Source organism: Aquila chrysaetos, chromosome 14 (assembly GCF_900496995.4).
Source record: "Aquila chrysaetos chrysaetos chromosome 14, bAquChr1.4, whole genome shotgun sequence".
Lineage (NCBI taxonomy): Eukaryota > Metazoa > Chordata > Aves > Accipitriformes > Accipitridae > Aquila > Aquila chrysaetos.
In genome coordinates this window covers 15,846,978-15,872,566 of record NC_044017.1, presented here as the reverse complement: position 1 = coordinate 15,872,566, position 25,589 = coordinate 15,846,978, and the positions used below count along the sequence as shown (strand labels likewise).

The following is a 25,589-nucleotide window of genomic DNA, read 5'->3' as shown; positions in this document are numbered from 1 at the left end:
CCGCCGGCCCCTCACGGCTCTGCCCGCCGCCGCCAGCCGCCCCCCCGCCCCGCCACTTCGCGTCCCCCCGCCGCAAAAGGCCCGGCCTCGGGGATGGCGGGGGCTCGCCGGGCCCGCCCGGGCAAGGCCAGGCCGGGCCGGGCCAGGCATCGCCGGCCGCCGGCCCCGAGGGGGTGGCCCGTGGAGTTCTCGGCCTACGCGCGGCCTTCTTGAGGGGAAACGCAGCGCCGTGCGGAGCGCTTGGTAAAGGGTGCTCGCGGGGGGAGGCCGACGCGCTTACGAGGGCCTTCCTTTCCCCGTATAAAGCCATCCCTCGCTCAGGTTTCATTGTGCTGAATTAAATAAACCGGGCGTTCTAACCCTCTTCATTCCCCCGAGTCCTCCTCTGCGCTTTTCCTCACGTCCCTCTTTTTTCCTACTCCAGAATAGGATACAGCAAAAGGGAACATGTTCCAGGGGAAACTCCCCGGGGCGCGAGCCCCCCTTCCCCACCGCCTGGGTCCAGCTGCAGCAGCCCGTACCCAGCAGCGGTCTTGTGCCTGGCATCACCCCTCGGCTCCCACGCTGCCCTCCTGCTGCGCGGGCGGCTTGGCTGAAACCCCTCGCTTCTTGGCCCAAAGCGTTGCCCGCCAGCTCAGGTGGGATTTTCACAGCCCACACGCCCGCGGGTCTGAGAGCGACAAGGAAATGAGGACCGCGATAAGCCCCCAAGCCCCGCGAGTGCCGTGCACGGTGGCACTTGCCTAACGATGCCTGATGGAAGATACTGCGGCGAACCATGGAAACTGAGGGGCCAAATCCACAGATGACAATTCACACCTGCTGCCTGGCTTGCACCAACGACTCTCCAAATCGCAGAGCCTTGGTGTTGCGCTTTCCGGGCTGCCGGAGAGCGGCTGGGAAGCACTGCTGGCGGGACGGGAGGCTCCTAGGAGTCTGCTTGCTTGACCTCAGTCCCAGGATTCCTGTAGTTTCTTGTAAACGTGCCACAGCATGCTGAAAATTATAGACCTGAGTGAGTTAACATTGCGCACATGATAAATGCTTGGAATGCTGAGCAGCTAATTCAAACAAGCGTAAAGTTGTGGATGCAATGATTAACAAGGAAAGTATCTTAGGCCGACATAGCAGAGTTGCACGGATGCATTTCAATTTGATATAGGTAAGTCACTGCACATAAAGCGAGCAAACTAATCCATGGTGACATTCCAGCGTAGGTGATGCCTAGCAGCTTTGATGGTAACGTATCCTTAGGTGGGAAAGGACAGGTTTGAATAAGGTGCGCTTGATAAAGATTGAGTATTCATGTGTTAAAATGCAACACTTTTTAGTAAACTTCATGTCGTGGTTTAACCCTAGCCAGCAGCTAAGCACCACGCAGCTGCTCACTCACTCCCCCCTACCCAGTGGGATGGGGGAGAAAATCGGGAAAAGAAATAAAACTCGTGGGTTGAGATAAGAACGGTTTAATAGAATATAAAAAGAAGAAACTAATAATGATAATGATAACACTAATAAAATGACTATAGTCATAATAAAAGGATTAGAATATACAAGCAATGCACTATGCAATTGCTCACCACTCACCACCTGATGCCCAGTTAGTTAGTCCCTGAGCAGCAATCCACCCCCAGGCTAACTTCCCCCAGTTTATATACTGGGCATGACATCACATGGTATGGAATACCCCTTTGGTAAGTTTGGGTCAGCTGCCCTGGCTGTGTCCCCTCCCAACTTCTTCTGCCCCTCCAGCTTTCTTGCTGGCTGGGCATGTGAAGCTGAAAAATCCTTGACTTTAGACTAAACGCTACTTAGCAACAACTGAAAACATCAGTGTGTTACTAGCATTCTTCTCATACTGAACCCAAAACATAGCACTAAACCAGCTACTAGGAAGACAATTAACTCTATCCCAGCTGAAACCAGGACACTTCAGAAAAAAATGATTTAATGTCAAGTAAAAAAAGAACAAATTAGCAACATAATGGACATACGGTTAATTATCATAAGCTGGAGTGAGTGGACATCCACTGTGAGGAGATGCTTTGAGTCCCAGCATGACTGACCTGCCACTTAGGTAAGAGGGTGCTCAGAGAATTTTTGCAAGAGAAATGTAAAATTATTGGGGTTTGAGCTTTAAAGAGAACCACTGGAGCCTGAAATTCATTGAGTGAGTTTATCGTGCAGCCAGCGGACTGCACAGGAATGTGGTGGATCCCTGTTTTTTATCTTTCTTAGCTTTATTTTTATATTGATTTTTATTGAAAAAATGTGAATAGACAATACAAGGAGCAAAAGGGTAAATGTATGAAAGAGAAATCAAAAGCAAGGAAATGCATCTTACAGTTGATGTGTGAAACTCTTTTAAACGAATCTGGGATAAAGCAGGAACCCTTTCAAAGGCATGACTTCCACTGCTTCAAAAAAGTGTATGTAACTGGAAAGTGACCTGTTAGAGAACAAGCTCTGTTGGGATGAATATATTTTCTCTCAACCAAAAATAGGTTGTAAAGGAGCTTATTTTTCTGAATAAGCTGCTAAAAGGAATATGTTTTCTGTGTAAGGAGGTTAAAGTTATTTGTTCAGCAGATTTCTGCTGAAGTTGGATGCCTAGTCAGTGAACGAATACTTCAAAAATTATTTGTGATCTCGTAGCGCCTGAGGTTTAGTTGAAATTTATGGGATGATGTTACCAACTCTTCAGGAGCATGGAAAATATTTAATTCTGTAGTGCTGAGAGAGAGAAAGAGAGACCACAGAGAGCGAGGAGAAGGGAACTGGAGGGGTAACAATCTGCTGCAGCTAAGGGGAGCTGAGAAATATGATGTGACTGCAAGAGGTAACAAATCTTTAAAAGGTCCAGGGTGCCTAACACAGTAGTCCCTGTAGCGTGGAGGGTGCTTTTGCAGTAGGGCTGGAGCCAGGATGAAACAGATAAAAAACTTCCTGGAATGCCTGGCATGCCTCTGTGGAGGCACTGGAGCATAACAGGCAGGCAGGAGTTGGGTATCTGGCCACTGCTGTTACTAAATCTGCAGAGAAAGGATGGTTAAAAGGATGGGTTAAAAGTCGAGAACCTAACTATGAATGATCTCCCAGGATTAGGGCTTTATTTGTGAAATGCTTCTGCCGCTTCACTACCTGCTCTTGGAATCTCAGAAACCTTGAGCTGGTCAATAGTGAAAATACAGAACATTATCTATCACAAAAATGAAAAGTTCTTTGATGACTGCTTGAAAGGAACTGGTATAGGACAAGATAAACTGGTCAGAGTACTAAACTGAGCCCATTAAGTCTTTTTAACTTGAGGCTTACATTGTCTGATTCATAAAACTGAATAAAGTTACCGTATTTTTGGCTTAAAGTGCCTAAGTTGCCGATATTTTGGGTCTGTGTGTGTTTCCCAGCAGCACGTTGTGCAGAGAGAGTGAGGGGCAGGTGAGGGTGTGAGCAGTGAAATTCATGTCTTCTTGGCTGATTAGCCCAGCTCATTTCTAATAATTTGAGTACGTTTGGATGTGTGGCTTTGTGCCATGAAAACCTAACTTGAATGTCATTGTTTACACCTGCACAAATAGATGTGAAACACTGATTTTTTTTTTTGTTTGTTTTTCTTTTTCTTGTTCTGCTGAGGTAGAAATGACTGGAAGCTGCTAGGCAGTGCCAAGCCAGGCTATCTGCTCTCAGTGTCCACTTCTGCAACCGTGAAGTCTGTTTAAGTTTGCCTTGAAGAGTTTCCTCTTCAAGAAACGAGGCTGGATCTTTAGCTTTTAAGAAGGGTTTCCCAGGTGGTTTTACATGGTTTAGGGGAATGTAGAGTGAAATTTGCCTAAAACCGAGAGTAAAGTAGTGTGGGATTCTGGGTGCCTAATTTCAAACCTGTGCTCCTTAAAATATAGTACTTTTGGAAAGGGTGAAAACAGGTTCTCCCTGCACAGGATTTTACTGTTGACGAGCCCTGCGGAGAGATGGCCTCGCTGGCTCCTGTTGTGAGGCACCAGCTCTGGGATTCACCGCTGCCTAATCCTTCTTCTTGATGCCATTCAGAGGCCATTCAGCGGAAGTATGTAGCTCTCAGATACTCGCTGTCTATGCTGCCTGAGCACCATAGGCTGCTCTTGCTACTTGCTCTTTGGGAGTTCCCATGTGACTTTCATTTTAAAATGAAGGCAAATTTCATCTCTCTCTTTAAAACAATGTTTTGGGTTCTGGCTGTGGAGAAAATGTTGTACCACCAGAAAGGAAATGAAATGAATGCTAGAGGCCAGAAGGTAAATCTCTGGCCCTTGGGTAAGTGAGCTGGGGGCAGAGTAAGAGCATAGCTTTGGCGATTTAATAATGTTTGAGACTGGCAGTCTTGTGTAAGCTTGGTGCAGTTAGTCTTCTTCACACAAAATAGTAAAAAATGAGAAATTGCTTTTACAGATGCAGTTTTTGTTTTGAGTTTAACCATAGTAACTTTATCTCCTCTTAAAGTAGAATATACCTGCTCTCAGGGTCTGTGGTCCACAAAGGAATTCAAAGTGACTAGCTCAGACCTAGACATCTTACTTTTAGGCGTTGAAAGTTCAGTGAGAAAACCCCCATTCTTTATGACCTTTTAAAATTTTTTTTGATCTTGCCCTTCTGATACTTTCTGTTTTTCTTGCCATGTGTTAGCAAGGAGCCAAACAAGTAAATAGAAAAGCTTGGTTATAGCTGAAGTTGGTGCAGTTTGCATGCCTAGGACATTACGCTATGCCCCTTTTTCTTTTCGAGGGTCACGCAAGAGGTTGATTTCCCGTCAGACCCTTTTTCAGGTGAATATTTTATCCAAGCAAACTGAATTATACTAGAATGACATCTGAGGGCAGGAAGAAGCTCCAGAAGTATTATGCTGTGCAGGCACTCTCTAACCCGCCTGTAATGGTATGTCTCAGGCTAAGGATATCTCCATGGGCTTTTCAGGAGACTGTTTGGGGGAAGGCTGGTTATTGCAGCCAGAGCCACAGATGTACCACGCGGTGTCCTGACCGTCAAAAGTTACGGATAAACAGGCCGTGCTTTGTGTTCGGTGTTGCAAGTGTATACAGAGCCTTTTTGAAATAGGCAATATAACAGAGAAGAGGGGTGAATTTTAGCTACTTTTTATGCATAGAAGATCTCTCTCTAAGCCTTCCATCTGCAGAGATTTAACTGTCTTCAGGAGAATGGTGCTTCTACCTAGCCATACAGGGAATATCTTCAAGTTTGGGCCATTATTCTGCAAGTTTTGGCTGCTGCTTAACCTCTGATGTTCCTCCTTACACCAGTTTGAACCATGGAGTACGTTACTGACAAAATGCAAACGCGGGTGCAACAGGCCTTAGTTTAAACTGTAATTATGACGGCCTTTCAGTACACCTTATGGTGCCTGCTACCAGCTGAGGATCTGTCCCCAGGATGTAGCAAGGAACAAGGCAAAGTGCTGCCACATACCAGAAAAGTTCGAAAAAGTTACAGAGATCACAGAGATCATGGACTTTCTTTTCCTTTTTCTTTTGTTTTTGGAAGCGAGGGGAGGCTGGAATTAACAGTGTAAAATCTTAATGAGTAGATTGTGCTTAGCAGTGCGGTTCACCTCTGTTATTCTCCCAGTCTCAAATGTTTACCAGCCAATCAGAGCGTTCCTTAAAACCGGAGATTTATAATGAAAAGTCAGCCCTAATTGAATTTCTTCATTAAGAACACCATCAAACAGATACAGAACACCTTACACCACCTTGTTTAAATTAGATTCATTTTTCTGATTAATTATTAAAAGGAAAGTTTAAAAAATCATAAAATCTTAAGTGCTATTAAAAATTGATTAGGAATGCATTTTTTCATTGACCCAGTTTGTATTTTTTTTTAATTTTTTTTTTCGTCAAAGCTAATACATTTGAGTAGCTGCCTCAGACAGAAGTTTGTAATCATTTGGTCATCAGTCAATTAATCACAGCTTCATAAATATTGATCTCAGATTACATTTATTCTTCATTCTTGAAAGATAGTTTTTTATTAATTTAAGCTCACTCACATACATTGTGGTTTACACTGAAATTATTTTTAAAAGTTCTATTAAAATTTAATTTGAGCAGCCAGCCAACAATGCAGCCACTGCACATTGTGCCACCTTTCGGCCGGTTTATCCGTTCCTCCTGAAAGGTCCTGAGTACCCACAGCTCATACCGTAGGGCTTGCTGACTGGCATCTGTCACCTATAAAATCTCTTTAGCTGGAAGTTGCAGGCCACTGTCATCCCAGGCAGAAGGAATAGTTTGAGAGTAAGTGTGGATTTTTCTGAGGGGAGGAAAGAAGTGTTTCCCGTCCCACCTTCAGTGGCCGTGTCCTGATTCCTGGTAGTGCATCACAGATGGTGCTGCCTTCCTGATGGCCGTACAGTGCTCTGGCTGCTCTTTGGCCTCTCCCAAGCATCAGACAAGCCGTGTGAGGGTGTGTGTTCGTGGGTACATCTGTTGAATGTCCCCAGCCCTGCTGTAGTCCCTGTCATGGAGGTCATATGTGAGGTGATGACCCATCCCAGGATGGTGAGGGTACCTAGGAGTGCTCTTGCAGGGCCTGCCTCTGCATCTCTTGTGCCTGGGAGTAAACCCACTACTTACTTTTGTAGGAGTTGCATTTATAAACAGAAACTCTAAGGATTTTTAAAGAGAGGCGCTGTAAGGAAAAGCGTGGGCACTTTGGTCCCAAGCATCTGGAGTGGACACCGTCCTTTTCATAGCATGTTCACCACACCTGAAGCAGTACTGAAGCAATGTAAGCAATGTTTATTAACATTCCCAGTCCAGTTGCAGCTAATAATCTCCATATTGACAATTAAATCTTTTTTTTTTTTTTTTTTCTTTATGCTTGCTCTTATAGTTTAAGAAACACAGGTATGGACATATCAGGGGTAAGAGCACACAGCTGAGGAGTGACCCGAAGCATTCATGGAGCAGAATGAATCCTTTCCCACCCTATACTTCGTGTTTTACTTTGTAATGCTGTGCTTCACACTGAGAATGACAAATTTCTCCAGGCCAGGAAGAACTGAATGGCAGACTTGCTACAGCTGCTGCAGTACATTTGGGTTCTCTGTCCTATTCTCTGGTAAAAAAGCATGTTAAAATAAGTCACTGTTCTCTAAAATCCCACTTGTCTGAGGACTTCAGAGTAATGGGATCACGTAGCAACCGTTATCTTTTACATCTCTGAAAAATCCCATGCCTCATCTTTAATGTCTGAAATCAAAACTGGTTGCCCATTGTTGTCACTCCAAAACCGTGTTTATTCTAGCACAGCTCTTCTGAGAGGCTCTGAAATACAGCTTCAAATTATGGGCAACAGAGCGTCCTGGTGTGCTCCTCAGCATCAGTGTGGAGTCATGTGAACCCCTGTCAGCGTTCCTTATTTTTGCTGACATTGGATGTGTGTAATATGGACAATGGATCATTTTTGTGACTATCCATGTACCTAAGATTGAAAAAAACCTGTTTAATTTTGGAGTCCTGTTCTCCAATCAACGTATACTACTCATTTACCATATATTCTGCTGAAATGTAACATCCTCATATACATTTGGGATATCCACAGCACCGATTTTTCCTGTAAAAAATTAAATCACACTACAGCAAGTTCTCGGACCCCTTCCTTTAAATCTCAGTCACACACCGTGCTTTTCTGCCCTTTCAGAAAAGTAGTCTTGTAAGGATCATGTCAGAGACAGCACGTGCAGAGGACATCCAGATAGATACCCATTTGTTTTACAAATAGCTGTGATGGTTTAAGATCTTACCACCTCTGAGCTGTTTGCTACCCCTGTTCTCCTTATCTTCCAAGTCAAACTCATTTTTCGCTTTCATTGTCCATGGGCTGTCAAGATGCTGCACATAATTTGTTTGTTTTGCATTATGGCAAATCAAGAAGGGTATTGTCTGCTACAGAGACAGTCATTTCCAGCAGAGAAGTGCTAGCAAGCGTATGTAACGGGGGATGTGTTAAGTTACTCCAGTTATATCCTTAAAAAGATGCCTGTCTATTCTCTACATGTTGTGTAATCAGAAGTGGATTCTGAGTCCAGTTGCAGCTGACATCTTCAAACAGGGGGGGATGCTAAGGAGATCTAGTAAATATATCACCCTCTGAGCATTTCTTTGCAATAGTCTGGTGGTGGGAGCCAGCTGTCTCTTTATCCAGTGATTTGACAGATGCCAGTGTGAATGTGAGCAGTGTGTTAAGTTTTGTACTGAGCTCGGTAATCCTGGACGGTCTTTCCTGGCATAAAAGAAGAAAAGGAAAAGCTGCAAAGCCATAGAGAGAGACGACTGTAACAGTGCCCCAGCTCTTCCTGGCTTTTTGCTGCAGACACCTGCAAAATGGCCCAATTGGAGTTTTCCCACTGAAGTATTGTGTCACTAACTCACTGTTCAACAACTTCAGCACTTCTGAGAATGAATCTGGTAGCTGAATATGAGCTACTAGTTTATGGAAATGCATCTTTTTTTTTTTTTTTTTTTTTAATTCAGTCTCTCCCTAAACACACAGAGTTCTTTCAGTCCAGAATATACAAAGCTGGGTATTTTAATGAAATTGTTTTAACTTCATAATAATGTAAGAGAAAAATAATCTCTCCTGTAAGTATATGCAGTAGGTAATTCTGTCTCTCTAAATTTTGCATTATTTGGATTTAGTTGATTTAATAAATTCAGCTGATCTTTGAAAGGCTTTCTAATGGATTTCTTGTTAAAAATGTAAGAAAGTGTTGTTTTGCATTTTGTTAAAATGTATGTTTACCCTTGGCTCAAAATCAGAGACCTCTCGAGTGCAGTGGCAACCAGGGCATTGTATACGGCTCCTTGCAGGACCAGGCATTCGCCAGCAAGATACATAAGATGCTACAGATCCAAATTGGTCCCAGGTCTTTCATGCTTGCCTTACCTCTGAAATCTATAGTCCCATTTTCTCTGTGTCTTCATTACAATAACATTTAACAAAGATGTTCAGTATTCAAGTAATTTTTCTTGTTGTCTCTTACAGAAACACCCCACCCCATTTTTAATAGTTGATGACAGCTTATCAGACACATCAGAGACTTCAGAGTGCTCCTGGGACACAGCAGCTCAGGTAAATGTAGACTTAGACTCTGAGGCTAGTTTCAGGAAAAACAGTTAAGAAACAGACTGCTGTACAGATCTTAAATTGACAAGAGAGGAAGGGAGGGAAGGATATAACATATATCCAGGAACTGCTGGAGTTTTATGAGCTTTGTGTTATTGTTTTTTAAATCTATCCAGGGGGGTTATGTTAGGAGGGAAATGGAGAAACGGAAAAGCAAAGATAGAAGCAATTGGAGCGAACAGCCAATAAGTGGAGAGAGGGGCCAACGTGAAAACTGCAGAGATATTCTGATGATGTTATCAATATCCATCAATTCTGGCTTGAACGGCAGCTGCAGCTGTTCTGCCAGCTTTGCTCCTTGGCAAGCTTGTCTCTGCAGCTCCCTCACCCTTCCACGCTTGTGGGGGTGAAGGAGAAGGAGACCCTGAGTGAGTCCTGGTGGCCATGAAAGGCGGCTTTGCCAGTGTTCATGCACTCTTCAAGGAACCCATAAAGAGCCCTTTGAAGGGCTTGCAGGGTATGCAGCTTTCATCTTGGGTGTCTGAAAAACAAAGTGAGAATTTTTTTGTAGATTCCTCTTCACCCAACGAAAAGATGTAGGTATCTACATGTGAGCAAATCTCATCAAACACATCTGGCAGTTGTTGCAGAGAAACAGAGCTTTCTAGGATATGATGCATCATATCTTCAGATAAACATCCTAAATAGATTTGATGAATTGTATTCTACAAGTGCCTAGTTTTTCTCCAATGCCTATAAAAGGGACCCTGGGGTGAGTAGACTAGACACTGTAGATGTGTCTTAAGACTGATGAGGTGAATCCAATAATTTGTATTGAGAAGCTGGGATGAAGGAACATAGGTGTTTCAATTCTGTATGGTTGGCAAACTAAAGATCTTGATTTCAGTGACATTTCTGTAATCATATCCTAAGTGCAGTGGGTTTTAGATCCAGCTGTTTGTCGTCTGGGGGGAGACTAAGCCAGACTTGCTTACAACTCTGTTTTTCCTGAAAGCAGCCAGAGTCTTGCTTACTGATAAATCTATAAATGAACCATTCTGCCAGATATACTGCACCAATAGCTTTCATTGTGAGTCTCACTTGCTACAAAACATCCTTTGAAAAGGATTGCACTCTGGCAATAAAATTTGTCTTTTGGAACTTTTTTCTACATTGTTTATTTACATTTTTTTTCCTTTTCCATTTCTCAATTTCTGTTATTCAGAAAATAACTTTTGGTAACTTTAAAGAGGATAATAAAGAATACATATATTTGTTGAGAGCGCTTGTAGGAAGGCTGGACTGCTGTATCATCTGTGCTGAAATATATGAGTAATTAATTTGCTAAGTGCAATCAAGAAAAATCAAGGACTATTTACATCTGGCCTTGGCTTTGATTTACTTGTTAAAGCTCATTGTAGAAAGTCAAGTAAAAACTTTGATCTTACAATGTTCTCCTGAGAAACACCCAAATTTCTCTGGAATTGAAGACTGAGGTGGCAGCCTGCATTGTCTGTGCCCAAAGGCCTCTGTGCTCAGAGCTGCTACTGACTTCAGTGGGAATTTTGCCTGAGTACAAAGAGATGAACAGGAACCTAGAGTAGGAGCAGAGGCCATGTTGCAGCTTCACTTGAAAATGAAGCTTATAAGGGCCATAAAATGTTGTGGGTTTTTTTTTTTTTTTTTTTTCCTGTAATAGGCTACAGGTATTTTAGATTCAAATTGGACACCTTTAAACTGGAAGGAAGACTGTACTCACACTGATAACTTAATAGCACACCTAAATGTCTTTTAAAAGACTTCAATTTACCTATTAAGACCCAATAGACTCTCTGTTAATTTGACAGAATATCCATGTTCCCTGAACTTAGGGCTATAAAAATTGTTCATCTGCTCAGTCACAGGCCATTTAATTTTGGATGCATCATTGCCAGTTGGTTACAGTAATTAGCATTCTCTGTATTGTAGCAGCTTCCCTGAAGCTATGCTAAGTAGGGTTACACTTCTGTATGGAAACATAAGCAGCCTTGTGCAAATGAGCCTGGCCACCCATCTTAGAGACAGAAGCCCTAGCTACAGCTTCTTGGCTCAGGGTGCCCTATATGCCCACCTGCAGATCTTATTTACTGGTTATTAATGACATGAAGTGTAGGCAGCTGTGAAAGGCACAGCATGGCAGCTTAAAACCTCCGCTCCAAACTATTCTCTCAGCCTTGTCATTTCTTTGAGTGACACTTGATTTCCTTTTTTTTTTCTTTTTTTTTAAATCTTCCCCTTTATACTCTCTTTTAATGAAGTTATGGGACAGAAATGAATTTTCTGGATGTAAATTGTGCATATGTGTATATATAAAAAAACCTGTGAAAGGAGGCACAGCTTTTGCTAATGCAGTTACTTGCCACTTAAAACACAGGGGTTCTCAAATAAAAATGTTTTGATAAATCCTTCCTTATTATGAATATATGCTGCAGATATTTTGGTTGGGTATGTTTTTCCATATCTCCTAATGCCTAAAGTAGTATTTTTATTGTATTTTTAATAGAAACACCAACTGCCAGTACCGGAATATGAGTAGTGCTGGAATTGTTCTTTTGTAAAGTCTAGAATAAACAGCACAATAGCTAAAACCATAAAGAAATTTAAAAAAGGCCAAGATTTTTTGCCATTTGTTCTGCAGCCTATGCACATTTTCTTGTTCTCTGTTGAATGTCTGTGCTTCCTTTTCGTTTCCTGGGAAACAAGTGAGGGGTTGTATGCACTGCAAGACGTACACTAAGAATAATTCTTCCCATTTAATCCACTCTGATTTTTACTTCTTAATATACTGGAAGGTAACTAATATTTAATACCATGAAATGTATCTGTGCATGTTTAATGATTCAATTAATCAGAGAGAAACCTTCTTTATAATTAAATATGGATAGGCTATAGTCTTTTCTTCTCATTGACTGATGCTACTGAGAATAAGGGATAAGAATAATTTTATACTATTATTCTGTGTGCCTTTTATTAGAACTCTGAACTGTTTGGGTGAGTAAAATCAACCATAAAAGTACATTTTTTCTTAGAGTTATGCACTCTGCAGTTTCTGTATTCCATGAAAGTCGAACCATATGAATTTAGATACCAATCCTATGAAGACTTACACATGTGTTTAAGCAAAAGAGAAGTTCAACTGATGCTAATGTGACTACTCACATTAAGTTTAAAGCCTGTGCTTGAGCCTTTGTTGGACTGGCTTTTTCAATTTCTGGAAGGAGCCTGATGTGAGCTTGGAAGAGATCATATATATGCTTGCACTGTAAGTCCCGATTTGATTGTGATTTGCAGCCATTGCTCATTTCTTTATAAGTAGCAATTTTATTAATCTGCGTGTGGACCTCTCTTGACTTGGTTGCTTACTTAAACAAAGGTTACAAACCATCACTACAACTTATTTTTCTGCAGCTCCATACAAAATTCTATAAGTATAGGCTACAAAAAAGCCAACTGTTTTCAATATAGTATGCAGACAGGGTGTATATGTTGGCAAGTTAATAAAATAAAGTAATGATGTACATGTAGGCAGATTTAAATATGGAAATGGAGATTTCCTGCTTCTTGACTTCGTATAAATTGTTGAATATATTTGTTTAATGATTTATACAGACCCTCAAGCCATAGCAACTAGGTGCTGTTTACAAAAGTTAAAGCACAAATTACATGCACAGCCTACAATGGGCTTCATTAAATGACCACTTCTGCTGCCAAGGATACCATATATTAATAGTCATGTTGTGAGACCATACCTATCAGTTGAAATGCCTTTCCATATCTGCTTACCTATCTACCAGCAGACACAGGTACCATGATATGGTGTTGTACATGCAATACTGTTACACTGTAAGTCATGTGTTACTTCTAATTTAAATATTTTAAAATGACTGTGCTTTTAAGTTTGTGTGCACACAGCTGAATATACCTAAGTACTTGGAAATGAATGCTTATGGTTGGCTGTGTTTCCACAATGTCTTTTGTATATTAAATCCATATGGGCTGGTGAGCTGAGATAGCAATCCCAAGTTTGATTGACTGACCTTTCCACTGAAGGTACAAAACCTTCCATTTTCAAGTTTTCACTGCTCACATTTCATGTAGTCATATTTTTCAACATATGTACCTACCTTTTTAAAGAGAGGCTATTTTTCATTATCATTGTAACAGGGAAATAATTTGCAAAAAAATCAAATGCCAAAATTTCCCTGTATAAATAGGTTACACTTCCAATGGGTAATATGGTGCCAGGAGATGCCTAGTCTGAAGAATAAAGACGTGATTATACTATTTCTATAGCACCTCAGTCAAGAAAGGCTGATTAATTTGGTTTTAGGATGACCTTAAGGCAGAAAAATGAGTGTTTTGCTCAGTTAGGGCCCAGGTGTCTGGTGCAGAGCTCACACGTATTATTTGAAACATTTCTGTTGAGACCTTAGAAACTATGGAAAAAAAACTGAAATCCATGGGTTTTCACTGAGACTAGGTTTTCTTTCTTAGGGGCAATAGCGTGCTGCAGTCAGGTGTTTGTTAAGAAGGTCATATTCAGTAAAAAGAAAACCAATAACCTTCTCTGGATAAATGATCCAGTCAGTATGTAAGTAGGAACTGATGCCATTCATGTAGGCTGGCTATCACGTTTAGAACATTTTAGTGCCTCAATATATCTATTTTAGAGATCAGTGCTAATGTTCCCTTCATTGCTGATATTCCATTTTCTTTAACTGGAGTGAACAACTGAAATAATGTTGTGTCATTAGAGAGTGAAAAGCTGTTGATGGTGAGCCAATGTGCCACAGGTGAGGAAGCCAACGACTACATCTGTCCTGAAGGGAGTTCTTCTGTCAGCCCTTATCTATACAAACTGCAGGATGATATGGTGGGGAGTTTTATCAGCATGTTTAGTGTAGGTGCAGAGTCAGCAGGTAGCAAAACCTCAAATAAACTATGCAGGTCATCTGCAAATGAATGCCAATGACAGGTTTGGACCATGCCAAGCAGTCACACATTGGGAAAGAGTTTAAGTCAAGGTATTTTAAGGGAACTTACTATTTTAGAGAGTTGTAAGCAACGTTATTTGCAGTATGTATGCAGCTTCTCCCCTTGTGAAGCCACCTTGGGTAGCTCTACTTCCATGAATATATACCATTGCACGATTTTAAAGTATGTTACCTCATCATAGTACAGGGTGAGAAATGTGTGAAATGTTCCCTTTGAAAGCCAAGGTTCTCCTTCTCTTAAAATGCCCATTTCTAGCGCGAGCAGGTTGGGAAATGACACTTAAAAACCTAACATTTTTATGTATAAAAAAGTTATCACTTTAAGATGAATTTTGCACACTTGACACATGGACATTTGCAATTGTGGGTAGAACTCCATTTTTGGTGAGAACAAATTATTTTAAATGCAAATTTAACATGACTGACTATTGCCCATTGGGAATGTTACACTTAGTCATATGGATATTGATTGCATACCGGAGACAAATATTCCTAAAAACATAGTTATCATATGGTTGTGAGAGTTAATATTGCCATATATGTGACATAGGCTATACAAATATCTCTGGTTCATGAATATGAAGAAAAATGTAAAGAATAACCAGGCTGATTTCTTGCTGGGTCCCAGCCTCAGGATATCTCTTGACTGAAGTTTTCTGAAAAAAATGGAGTTGAGAGTAATTGGGTACAGTGGGGAGATGGAAAAAATAGAGATCTAATATCAGATAACACTGACTGTGAGATCTATTGGGCTGTGGAAAAGTCCCTGAAAGAAGCCTAACTACTAAGTTCCATTTTAATCTAGACTGGGCAAAGCACTAAAAATACCCAGTAGGGAATGATACTGTGTTGGCAGGGAGATGGGAGAGATGATACAACACACCTTACCTACCTCTTCTTTCCATAACTCTGTATACTCAGTATAAGGTATTCTTTATATGCAAATGCAGCATGTGGTATAGACTATATTGAATAAATAATGCAGGCACATTGTGGGGCTTTTGTTGTTGCTGTTGTTGTATCTGGGATCTTAAAATGCTTTACGCTGAGCTAATGTGTGATCACTGATAGATAACCACCCTTGTATCACAGCTGCTGGCATCACTCTCACAGCAACACTTGTAATTTTTATTAATGTATCTGTTTAGATTTATTGCATGTATCGATTATTCCTGATGCTGAAGAGTAGATAAGTATGGAACACAAATTCATTAGAAAAGTAGTTCCCCCCCACCCCAAACAAGTCTTTAAGGAAAGCAGATACTCCATGGTCCCTTCTATTTCAATAAAGAATATGAACATATGGATACCATATAAAAATAATCACAGGAATTTTCATTGGGTATTAGAGTGCATACATTCGGGCTCAGCATTGACAGCAGCATCATTACTTGCCCACTCACAAATATCTGTCCCAGGAAAAAGCTGATGATTCTTCTCAGGCCAACAGAGAGGATGACCAGGTAGGTGTTCAAGAAGAATGAGAGGATGCGTAAGGAGAGAAGAAAGAGTTGCAGTGGCGTTTCCCTCACTTGACGTTTCTGGTCCAGAAGCTTCCTTCCTGAACAAAAAGCGTGGAGGGGTGCGAAGGATATGACATGAGCCTTGGCCTCTTAGATGACAGGAGCTGTTGCACGTAGGACTTGGCACTCCCTCAGCAGCATCATTTGTTCACCTCAGTGTATATAGGAACGTTCATCCCCTGATCATGCAGACTAGGGAGTAGTTTGGATCCAACCGCATCCTGCCCAGGCAGCAGTCTGGGTTTCCTTAAATTGAGCTCAAAGTAATAATAGCAGCATAAAAAAGTATGAGGCTGCTGCATGCAGTGGCCTAGTGCTCCCAGTGTGTAGTTGAGATATGGCCAGAACATGTCCCTGGACCTTAATAATGGGCAATGCTATTACTGATACTGATTTCTTGCTGTTAAGTTCTGGCTTAAGCAGTGTAAGGCAAACAACCTGAGCATGCTTTTTTCTGTGACACCAACTCCCTTATGCTACTTGCTGTCTTTGCACACTGCTTTGTAAGGGGTTCTAAAGCATGGAAATTGAAATTGAAAACCACACAGCACTTACGCTTTCTCCTGTAGTTCATGAATCCCAGTGGCTCCCTTTCAGATCTGACATTTTCCCAGTAGCAGAACTTCACACATATTTTGAACTTGATGCTTCAGCCATTAAGTCTAGGCTTTGAATTTTGGACTTCTGGATTAATGAGCCTGGTATCACAGATTTTAAATTCTGCCTAGGTTGTCCCATGGTTGCTCAAGGCTCTTTCTGGATGTGACTCTGTAGCCATGGTTCCCTAACATTTCCTCCACCATAGGAGCACTGTTCCATACCTGAAGAGAACAGCTCTGGTTTGAATTCATGGCTTCTGTAAACTCAGGTGTTTGGATCAGCCTTCTGTGCACTAGAATGTTTTTTTTTTGAAATGACTTGCTTAGGAGCAGCCACTGTTCTAGTTGTATCTCTCAGAGAAGGAATTAAGTTGCGCCCCCTCATTCTCCCCCTTCCAAATCTGAGATTTTTCTTATTCTTGAATTACGGTTGTATGAGTTGCATTCTTATGTTTCCTGTTTGGACAGACTTATATTTTTATTTCTGTGCAATGTTATTAGTTTTGGCCCTCCAGTGAATGACATTTCCATCACTAGCTTCTCCCCTCCCTTCGGCCCTACAGAAGTAAATTAGACTCGCCCCCAAGAGCTTTCTGAGACAGAGGTAATCTTCTGGTGTATTTCGAAGTGAGGTTCTTGTATCTGATGGAAGGCTTTAGTTATGACAGCAAAACAAATAGTGAATAAATATGCTTTTAGGTTTGTAAGTGGGTGTCAAGGAAAGCAACTAAGAAGCAAAATGACCTGCCCTGGCACTGTCGCTTTCACTTCCACTGGGAGTCAGGGAATCGGAGAGGGGAGAGTCTGGGTAGCAGAAAAGAGAGCTGAGCCTCTGTAAAGACTTGCATCTGTGTTAACAGCTTGCCAAGGAAAACTGATGCCTGTACATTAATCTGAATTATCACAGTCAGTTTTCCTTTTGTAACCAGCTCAGTCACAGCATCATGATCTCTTTCTTGAACAGGAGGTGAATTGAGCCCAGCATGGTGACAGCACCAGGAAACCTAGAGAAGGAGAGAATAAAATTAACCGATACTAGACAATTCAGAAACAGAAAAGACACTGAGACCTGGCACAACTTTCTTTTCATCTAGTTATTGACATCATAATCCTGCTTTCTTTCAATACTCCTAGTTCTCTTCTTTTTTCCAAACAAAATTCTCTTCATCCTTTGAGGTCTGTCTCTGTTATGTCAGTTTTTCCTAGCAATTTATACTTACTTTCCTCTTTGTGGAGGGGGTTTCTTTTAAGGTCTTATCAGTAACTTTCTAACTTTAAAATAATAACCTTATTTTAAAACCCATTTATTAATTTTAAAAGCCCATCCTATTGCTTATCATGCTTCATAACACTCTTAGAAATGTCTGTTTGACCATTGGTAGACATTTTTCCTCATGGTGTTATAAGTGTTACTGCTTACTTCCAAAACTCTTGTTCCCACACAGAAGTAAACTGGTAGGGACTGAATCAAAACTCATTAAAATCCAATGACTCTGTTGGGTTTTGAATCAGACTTTCAGTGAACTGTAGTCTGTCAGTTTTTACTCTTCCCTCCCTCTCCCTTTATTTCATACCCTTGACAGAGGTGCAATATACCATGAGAAGGGGTCCACCCAGTTTATGCTGCATTTCAGATGTTGCTTGATTATTTTCTTATATAAGACCTACTCTTCTCTTTTCATTTATTTGAAAATCTCAGGTATCATAGGGAAATATTTTGTTTTCCTTTTGCAGTCAGGGTTTCAGTGGTTCCTCCATAGCAATTCACAAATCCTATTTTCCTAGTCATGTGTCTAAATGGTGTGTTGTGTTCATATTCCCTTGACGGGTTAGCAGTTCCCAGGCTCTGGGATAAGCATCATAACAGAGAATTGGAGGGTTTTCAGAGTCATCCAAAGGTTTGTGAGAGGACAGGAGAATATTTGACAGTGCAGAGACTGAAGACATTAATTGTATTTTGTTTGTTTTTTTTTTTTTGTTTTAATCTGCCAAGCACTCAGTGGTTGGTCCAGATCTCTCTCCAAAATAACAGGGAACAAAGCTTTTACCTTTCCAGGATGAATACGTAGTTGTCTACTACTTCCTTTCTAAGGAAACGTGGGAAGCTAGCTACCACCAGAGTAGCAACTAGATTTGTTAGACAATTATGTTGCATGGCTGAGCTTAGGTGCCGAAGGCCCATTGCAGTGAGAAAAGTAGCAGATACCCAATTCTTTCTCACTCAGTGGAGGGTAGAAATACTTATTCCTGCTTTCAGAAATGCTTGTTTTCATTTTGTCTTTCTGTTTGGGGGAATGGTCCGATCTCCTTTCCTTAGGTGGACACCCACCATAATCTTCTTCAGCGTCAGGTCTGTGGTAGCGGCTGTGGCATACCCAGTCCCATGTGCATGGGAGGCTTGAGCAGTAGGTTCCCTTCGTTGCAGGGCTGTTGGATAACTCTGGGCTGCATACATACATGTTTTGCTTTGCCTTTGCTTTTGTCAGTGTCCTGAGGTATTGTGCTGAGGGCTGACCTCCTCCTGCAGGGGTGAGCCAGCTTCTCAGCAGCATCTGCAGTTGGAACTGTTTGGGTTGGTTGCAAATATTTTCTGCTGACATGAGCCAAGGGAGTTTGGAAAGCACAGAAAAGTACTTGCAAACTGAGCACATAACACAGGTGGTTGGGATTTTGCAGAGATCTGGCGCTGGATTTTTAAAGGCACTTGGCACGTCTCGTGCCTAGGGGGATTTTCCAAACCTACTTGAAGTAATAGAAACAGGCCATTTGTTTTACCTAACTTTGGTTTCCTAATCAGCTAGCTGACTAGACTCTCTCTGCAGAGAGACAAGAACTTCCAGATTTCATGCCATGCAAAAATAGTTGCCTAAGGTAAATGGGTTAGACCAGTCTCTCTCATCCCACTGGGTGAAGAAATTAAGAGAAGATTAATTTGCAAAAAGCCCACTTGTATTCCTACCATCAAGACAAAACCGTGGAATCATGTAATTATGTCATTTGGAGATTATGGGAGGGCTACAGTTGTAGAAATGTAGAAAAATACATTTTCTGCTAGACAGTGTTTTTTTGTTTCTAATGACCTTGGCCTCCTGTCCTCATATTGCTTATCAACCAAAATAGTATTGCCATGCCTAATACCTCTAAGCAGATCAAGTTGAAGGAAAATGCAAATTCAGGTAAGTCCAAATTATATGTTCTTTCTGGGTTGGATTCATAAAACTGTTTCAGGCATAAAGCAACCACATTTTTTTAAGCTAGCATACACTCCTGTTACATTTTGTGAAAAATCATTTTGGTTTTTTTATGTCACAATGACATTTCATATCAAACATTATTTATTTTTAAGTGTTTGAACCAGCAAATAAAGTATAAATGTTTCAGAGAGATCTATAGCCCAGTTATAGACTACTCTCTTTAACTGCTTACAGTAGCTTTGCAGGATGGTAACTATTTTTATGCATTTATGGTGGTCTCACTAACCTGAACACTTTCCATAAACTTATTTCAAATACAAGCAAAATGTGTTCATGCTACATCTATACTGGTAAGTAGCATTGGCAATCTTTCTGCCCCTGGTTTTGGCCCACGCTGAGCAATGCTTTCCCAAGCTGCTCCTGGGGACGATTTATGAAGGGCACTGCTGATACCCAGTGGGCAGCTTGGATAAGGCCACCCTGTATGCAGAGTAGTAGGGTTTGAGTTTAATTGCTGTCCTCTGGGCTGTGCAGTGCAGGTTGGCCAGGGAGTGCACAAGGGAATGTTTGCTTTACTGATGGAGCTGTGTTAACAAGCAGTAAGAGGTAACACAAGTAAGAAAACAAAGAAAGCGTACCACCTCGAACTTATATTCATTCTTGTAAGAACATAGATGAATCTGGTAGCAAGGTTATATACCTAACTCAGCCACAGTGACAGTAACCAGGCTTCCTACTCATTCCATGGCAAGAAGTGGGATTTATTTGTTCATTTTGACTGGGACATCCTATTACACATGATGAAATGCAGAGAGACAGGCTAGACACCTGTATCCAAAGCTGCACTATGTGAAAACTTCTCCTAAGGGTTAGTGCCTTGGACTCCGAAAGCCCCTTCTTTCTGGAGAGTCACGTTCTTCAGTTCCAGTAGTTTTGTGAGGGGACATTGTTCAAGTCTGTCCAAATAGGCTTTGGCCGTGATTCCTTCTTTCTCTTACATCCACATGGAATATTCTCTACGCTGTTTAATCTTGGCCCAGTAGTTGCAATATATATTTTATTTTGTTTTCATTTTCTCCTCATTTTAAATTCTCCAGCGTCTCCAATTAAGCTCCACTTGGCTGGCAGACTTAAAGAATGATCTCATTCATGTGCCAGACAGACAGGGTCTCTCCCAAGTCCACCCAGTGTTAAGTAATGACTTCCACTTTCAGACAACAAATCAAACTCTTTAACTTGCTACTGTACATATCCTTCACGAGCCATTATTGAGCTAAACATGTTCTTGTTCGTTTTAGGTGGCTTGAAGAAATGAGGCAAAGGAGATGAAAGCTGATTTTGGAGAAGAAAAAAATTACATATTTAGGTACCCACACATAGGTAGGTGAAAAGTACTTCTAAATTAACAGGCTTGTTTTTATTAATTGTATAAAGAATAACTCCTTGTGGGTTAGTGAGGAGTAGGAAGGGAGAAGGAAGATAGCGATTGCATTGAAACTTGCCCTGCTGGGAGCAGCCCCTGTCTCTGGGTCTCTTCCATGCTTGTGTCGTCTGAGCCTGAAGCAGCTCTCTTCTGATCCGTTAGCTTTCCACAGCCATTTTCACTCTGCTTCATACCAGTTTATGGTTACACAAATCTGCTCTATCCAAACGGCATTAGATAAAGAAATGTATGACTCTCTTTGATGGATGCTATATTCTGAACTCATTCAGACAGGAGGGTTAAGGCTTTCCGTTTGGGTACTGGTTTAGTACCAAAGATTTTTCCACCTTGAGTACACCTGTAAAATCCATGGGGTTATTGTGAGGTGAAATACCATGCATTTGAGTGGGAATATGTCTTCTAGCAGGAAAGGAAAATAAAATGAAATCTTGTTTTAGTGTTAATTAGGGTTAAAATGGTAAATAATGCTTTGTCCTACTTTGACAACACTGTTTTGAAAATACAGCCTCTGACCCATGACTGTTACACACACATTTTTTCTTTCTTTACAGAAGACTGCTTTTATTTTTTGAGAATCTATAAAAACATGGGACTTGTTCTGAGCTCTGTGATGCTGGTGTTCCTCTTATGTACATCTGTTTGAATGAAATCAGAAGAAAGACCTTGGATTCTTGGGTTCAAATTGAGTTTGAAACTGAAGAGCAAAAGCATATATTTGGTCTTTGATCTTATACATGAGCCTTCCAACCACCTTTTCCATTTACTGCATTATTTGATTTAAAGTCATGCTTTTTTTTTCTTGGAAAGTTCACTGAGCCAATTGCATGGCTTTCACAGTGATGGGTGTTTACTTCCCAATTAGTCCCACTGAGCCAGCAAGACTATTTGCCTGAGAGCCCTCATCGCTGTGAAAAAAACCCAACCACCCAACACAAAACAATGAGGATCACAATCTGGCCCTTTGCAATTAGCGCAACACTGTCAGGGTTTCACTTTCCTGCTTAAATCCTGTAATGAGCAGCCATCGGAAGAGGAGGTAAATAAAGCTGTCATGCATATTGACAGTAATACAATATCACTGCTCATTTTTTTCCCAAAGTTAGAATTGCAGAATTAGTGTGGCACACGATGTTCTCCCCTCTCCAGCAAAACACGTACCAGCTGCAGTCTTTTAAAGTCTCCTATCATTTTGTTAGCACAATGACTGCCTACGTGAGCAAAAAAACATGGAAACTGCATCCTACCACAGTTGACAAGATTTTTTATTTTCATGATTACTTCCCTGCCTTTTTTTATTTTGCCTGCAGGCAAAGGTTGGCATACATGTCAAGAGAACATTCTCCAGCTGGGGCCTGCAGTATAGAGAATTGTATACTCCAGAGGGCTCATGGGACCTTAGGCAGATTATTATGGTAATATTGGAGACTGCTGTCCTTTCCCTCCCACAGCTGGGCCGCCTCTCTCATTGTAAGTATTGAAGCAATATGTTTTGCAAATTATACATTGGGAACAACAGGGACCCGGGAAAGTGAGGGAGAAAGAGAAACATGGCAAAATGTTGCCTTTAATATGATATTTTTCTTGTTCATCAAGCAAAAATAAATTAAAGCTTTAATTTTTTTTAATTAAATGAGGATCATATATTGGGAAAAAACAGCTATAATAGTAAAAAACTTAATATTGATTTTATTGAGTGAGAGTTTTAAGAAAATATGGTTTATTATAGGGAAATTTCACACAGTAACCTGATGCAAGAGAACCAGAGTAAGATTACATAATAGCTTTTATTACAGATTTCAAAAATCCTTTTGAGTCCAATGAAGCTGGATTAACAAAAACTGCACAAAAAAATATCATTTTAATTAGTGCTAATGTGATCTCGTCATGGTCCAGCTGTTTCACACAGGATGAAAATCTGTGTTGCTTTATTAGCAATTCACTCTCCAAAATAATGTCACTTCTGATTTTTTACATTTCTTATTGATGTATATTTTAATAAAATATCCAAATGATTTGGTGAGTACTGTCATAAGGAAACTGAGGGTTTTTTTGCTTGCTTGTTTTTAAATAAAGCGAGAGCATATATGGCTTAAAAGCATTACTGGTAGATAAATATTTCATTTTTTGACCTTTTTCAGAAACATTAGCATAAAAGTCTGATTAAGATTTATATGGTGGTGTCTTAAAGGTGATTTTGTATTTATAAAACTAAGAAGGAAACTAACTTGGTAACAAGTTGAAATGATCGCTTACATGGGCCAGATACTTCTCCTTAAAGACGGGGTTTTATCTGCTTTTTAGTAAGCGTGGGCTTCAAATCACAGTCTTTAGCCAATATTCCACTATTCCGTTAGCCAACAGTCATTTTAAATTTAGATCTCCATTCATTTTTGACAGAACTATTTCACAACTCAATTCCATTTGGAGCTAAACTTCAATTTTAATCTAAATTAATTTCAAGTTACTGAAACTTACTGCTTCATTTATACATGAAACTGTAGTATATTGCCTTAGACACCTGCCTGAATTCTACATTAAAAATAAGCAAATGTAGAAAATCTCAGTGCTCACAACTCAATTTTCTTCTCCATTATTTTTATATGCTTTAATACAGTGGAGACCCCTTGCATGTACCACTGTAGAAAAAGACATTTATTTTTAATAACTTTATTCCTTTTCCCTATGTTACTTAAAAGATTTCATTATGCACTATTGCTGCTGTGCTAATATATTTATCAGCTCTCTAATTTAGCTCAGACTTTGCTAATGTATTCCAGGATGATGACCAATGCTTATGCTTTTTCTTAAACATTGTATGGTTTCTTTTCCAATTCTTAGACAGTGATTTTATCATAAACATTTAGTACAGGGAAACAGTTTGCAATCCAGTCGCAACTGTTGTAAATTAAAGTGGGATTAATCTATACCATATGGTGTGTTTTTGACTATCAAATTATAATAATAGAAGAGGTTACTAAAGAAAACAACAGAAGAACTGTATTTATTGCACTAGATTGGTTGATTGCTTTGTAGAGTCTTGAAAAAACCCTGATGATACCATGACAGTATTTCTCTCCATTTCTTCTCTGTGGTCTGTAACAGCATTAGAGAAGCCACCCTTTGTAAAGAGGAAAGAGCCCCCAAATAACAATGAGTTGGTTCCTTGTGTCACCATGAAGCCGCACATTTGCTACTCCTGAGCTGATGTGAAGATGTGTATTTCACATTTGATGCAAGATTGCACTCAGCAGAATGAGGTGAAAAGGAAACCGTAAGGGTAAAGGGTATTGTTTTGTGAGATACAGAAGCCAGTGCTGTGGTGCATTTTCTCTTTGGTTCTCCTGGAAGACAGAGGACTCCCAGTCCTGAGCTATCTTCCTCCTTCCCTTCCTCTCCCTATCCTGAATTCCTCCTTCCAGACACCACATATTGGCTCTCATCATTCTGAATTGTGATAAGTCATTGTTTGAGGCAGATTGCCCCTTTAAGTTGCAGCATTCTCTATTTTCATCATTATCCCGGTGTCAGGTAGTTTTGCCACATATTCTTGAGGTTCCTCAGCTGCTTTCAACAACTGTTCTTGATTTCAGCATTGCTAATGACAGACTGCATTTTGCAACCCAGTATGCACAGTTTGCCTAATACTTACCTTCCTAACACAAAAGATTTTTCTGGATTTGTCACATGTGGGTAAAGTGTGACATTTAGAAAGACAAACCAATCTATCTGGCTTTTTCCTATCTTGTCTACAATGAAAAATCCCAGTGGAATGAAGAATTGAAGAAATTCTGCATTTCTCCCTTGGGGCTGGTGTCTAAGTCTAAATCTACACTGCCTGATGAATCTGCCTTAGGGAATGATCCTTAGCCCGTGGGAAAAGTGGTGCACACTTACTTGTTCATGTTGTTCAGTGTAGCAGGACAGTGCAGGGTTGAGGGGGTCAACTTTGGATCAGTCTGCTCTGTACTGTCTTTTAGCAGTGGTCCCCACAGTGAACTACCCCCCAGACTCCACTTGATTTCTGTTTTGAAGGGCGTTAGACAGTTCGTTCCTAAAGAGGTCCCAGTAGCAAAGTAGCATTTTTGCGGTGTGGGTGCTCAGAGGACTCTGGACCCTGTAGTGAGCAGGAGAGGTCAGTTACCCAGCTGTGTAGGTGTGCTGTAATACTCCAGCATTTTCTCCTGTGAAATCTTGACAGCAAAAGAGAGACTAGCAGGAGGAATCTTCCAAGCAGTGGTACTATTTGTGAGTCCCCACACCAGCTACACTGCCTTGATGTGAAATGTATCAGTGGGTGACGCTGGTTAATGTCATGTCAGGTTTCTTTTCGTAGCAGGTGAGAAGGACTTGGCTCCTGAGCTGTGTTGGGTCTTGCCAGCTTGTGGCCCTGGGAACTCACTGTTTGCAAGCAGCCTTATCAAAGTAAGATAAGACTGATAAGGAAGATAAGTAAGATATCCATGCACTAACTCTTGAGGCACAGCTTTTTCCCCCAAATGGACTTTGGTATTGTTTTGATATTTTTGAGGGAGAGCTTGCCTCCATCCTGCTGAGGCATGATGTGTCACAGGGGGTCCATGTCCACATTTGTAATACAGGGGCTAAAGCAAGAGTTGTTTATGTCTTTCCTGAGGTGGCAAACTGATTTGAAAGGCCTTGTAGACTTGGTGACTATTGGC

At 40.8% G+C, this 25,589-nt stretch overlaps 1 long non-coding RNA gene across 1 annotated transcript; it reads left to right on the top strand.

Annotated features, from left to right (window-relative positions):
- Positions 1 to 98: 98 nt before the first annotated feature.
- LOC115350711 lies at positions 99 to 24,174 on the top strand. Its single transcript, XR_003926573.1, has 5 exons — positions 99 to 1,162; positions 9,037 to 9,123; positions 20,765 to 20,846; positions 22,218 to 22,377; positions 24,013 to 24,174. It is a non-coding gene; the product is annotated as an uncharacterized LOC115350711 (long non-coding RNA).
- Positions 24,175 to 25,589: the final 1,415 nt, after the last annotated feature.